The sequence below is a fragment of the Habropoda laboriosa genome, unplaced genomic scaffold, assembly GCF_001263275.1.
Source record: "Habropoda laboriosa isolate 0110345459 unplaced genomic scaffold, ASM126327v1 scaffold87, whole genome shotgun sequence".
NCBI classification, from domain to species: domain Eukaryota; kingdom Metazoa; phylum Arthropoda; class Insecta; order Hymenoptera; family Apidae; genus Habropoda; species Habropoda laboriosa.
This window is the reverse complement of record NW_017100209.1, coordinates 222,917-225,388: the sequence shown is the minus strand read 5'-3', so window position 1 is coordinate 225,388 and position 2,472 is coordinate 222,917. Positions and strand designations below refer to the sequence as shown.

The 2,472-nt window shown below is 42.9% G+C and overlaps 1 protein-coding gene across 1 annotated transcript in view; it reads left to right on the top strand.

The window, feature by feature from the left end:
- LOC108570726 (Down syndrome cell adhesion molecule-like protein Dscam2) overlaps window positions 1–2,472 on the top strand; it is a 156,148-nt gene that overhangs the window by 100,686 nt on the left and 52,990 nt on the right.

The following is a 2,472-nucleotide window of genomic DNA, read 5'->3' as shown; positions in this document are numbered from 1 at the left end:
TTAATTTTTAATTCTAGATTTAATTTAATTTTTAATTTGAAATTTTTGATTTAATTTAATTTGAAATTTTGAAAATCAGAAGTGTGAGTGATTGCTAGTGCTCATTCAAGAACTCGAAGTTTACTAAAGTGAGATAATCGATAGGAAGATGAGCCACAAAATTAGCGTCAGCAGAATTGCCGGAATACTCCGTAACGTGACTAAACAAACGTCACCATCGTAAATCGTATCAATCTCGAAGATCGAACGATAAGATTAACGCAGTAACAATCTGGTCACAACACTGTACGAGCTTCGTCGAGACACTTAACTATACAAATATCCTTCTGCTCGTAAACCATCTGTCTCGAGTGCAAATAACGTCACACGCGAAGACAAATTTGTCCAAGTCGATCGAATCGTCGCGATGAAACATTACATGGGGAAGTACAAGAGGAGAAGCTCATCTTGAGACGATTCATTCATTGGTGAACAATAAAACATAGAAATCGGTGTTGTATTGTTTTTTTAAACGAGATTTCTCAGTGTTTACTCGCTGTTCACTCTTTCGTCCTAATTTTTGTGCTGTTTGAAAAATGGACGAAAGTCTTTGAAAACAGTGAAGAATATTTCAATTTCTTTTATATTAATTTTTCAAACGAGTTTTCTTAGTGTTTATTTACTGTTCGCTCTTTTAACCTAATTTTTAAGCAATATTTAAATTTTTATCACTGTGGAATCTTTGCACTGTTTAAAAAATGAAGGAAAGTCGTTGAAAACAGTGGAGAATATTTCAGTTCTTTTTATATTAATTTTTTAAAAGGGGTTTCTTGATATTTAATTACTGTCCACTCTTCCAACCCAATTTCTAGTCAATAATCAAACTTTCATCACCACGAAATCTTGTTCTCTATGCAAAACAATGGAGAACATTTCAATTTCTCTTCTTTATCAAATAAAACTCGAGATTTAGCGAAAAGTGCAACGAACTCCTCCTCAAACTTAACAATCCACTTCGCCTGGTGTAACGCAATCTAAGCAAATTTTCCGTGACACACGCGGCCAGCGTAAAATACGGGACAATTCACGCGGTATTCTCGAATTCGTTTGTCCTCGAGCTAACAAGCGGAAACGCGCGTAATCCGCTCGAGACGTCGCGTCGCGATGATCGGCCGCGTGACGAGGCCAGAGGAGAAAAACTAGCTTGGCTGTTTGACCTCTCGAGGAATCAATACTCCCGACACAGAGGAACTGGAAACATTTTTAGCCGGGCACGTTATGACGTTGCTGCCTGAATGTTTCATCTCGTTTTGCGGCTAACACGATTCGTTAATTGGTGCATAAAGCGTTTTTCACCGCTCGGCTAAGTTTCCCGGAAATTATTAGAAGCGTGGGAAATGGCAGGCTGAGAGCGAATAGGAGTCGCTTTTTCTGCAAATCGAGTGTGTAATTGCTGTTACTGTCTTTGGAATATATATGGATGAGCGATGTTAGGGATTGGGTTTATGACATGGACGCCTGTTTACGCTACTTTTGAATGCGCCCCTTTTCTTCTTCGCGTTAATTAATTTTTCTTTCAAATTGGCCACGAAGCCTAGGAAGCGTTTTATGGCTATTCCCGTTGCCCACTCGTGAACATTCAATAGACACAGGCATGTCATAAAACCTCTCGCGTCTCCCTGACCGCCCAAAGTCCCGCTACGCGCGGGCTACCCCTTGGGCCTCACTCCCCCGCCAACGCGACATACCGCCACCCTGCCAACTTGGAAATTCCAGGGTGGGCGGCATGCTCGCGGGCCAGGGAGGACCGTCCAAGGGGGTAGACCCGTTCCCATTGGCGGAGACCACCACCTTATACCCCTGAACCTTTTTATAAATAAGCGCACCGACGCACATCAGATCAAAAAGGGAAAATAGACAAACACCACATAAACTACCACTCTTCAAAATAAAGTCTTTTTCTTTTAACATAATAAAATACGTGGAACCTCTAAGTCACCACGACTTCATACCAGCAAACAACCCGCACCCGCGACAATCCTGCGCCACCACTCTCGAACATACCGCTTGTTCGAAACGCACGACGCAACAAACGATAATGGAAATGTTTTTAAAAGGAACGTTAGTTTCGTTGAATTTTTTGTGGGGAAATAGCACACTCGGGGAGGAATATTTGCCATTGTAGCGTCCCAAAACGCCGTAGCTCTTCGATGCTTGGAAACGCTGACTCGCGGCAGGGCGAGTCTTGTTTATAGGAAAGAAATCAACACGTTTTCGAACTAAAACAATTATTGTATTTCTTGGGCGTGTTCTCAATAGAATGCGCCTCGAGGGTGAAAACCTCCGTGCTTTATAACACGGAGCCGTCCACACCCGACGTGGTGGTGGTAAGTGTGACGCGATACGGAAGACGTCGAGCGATCATCGCCTTTGGCGGCCCATGCGACACAGGACCCAACGCGAGTCCCCTCAAGCGAAGAAACACTCGAGCCC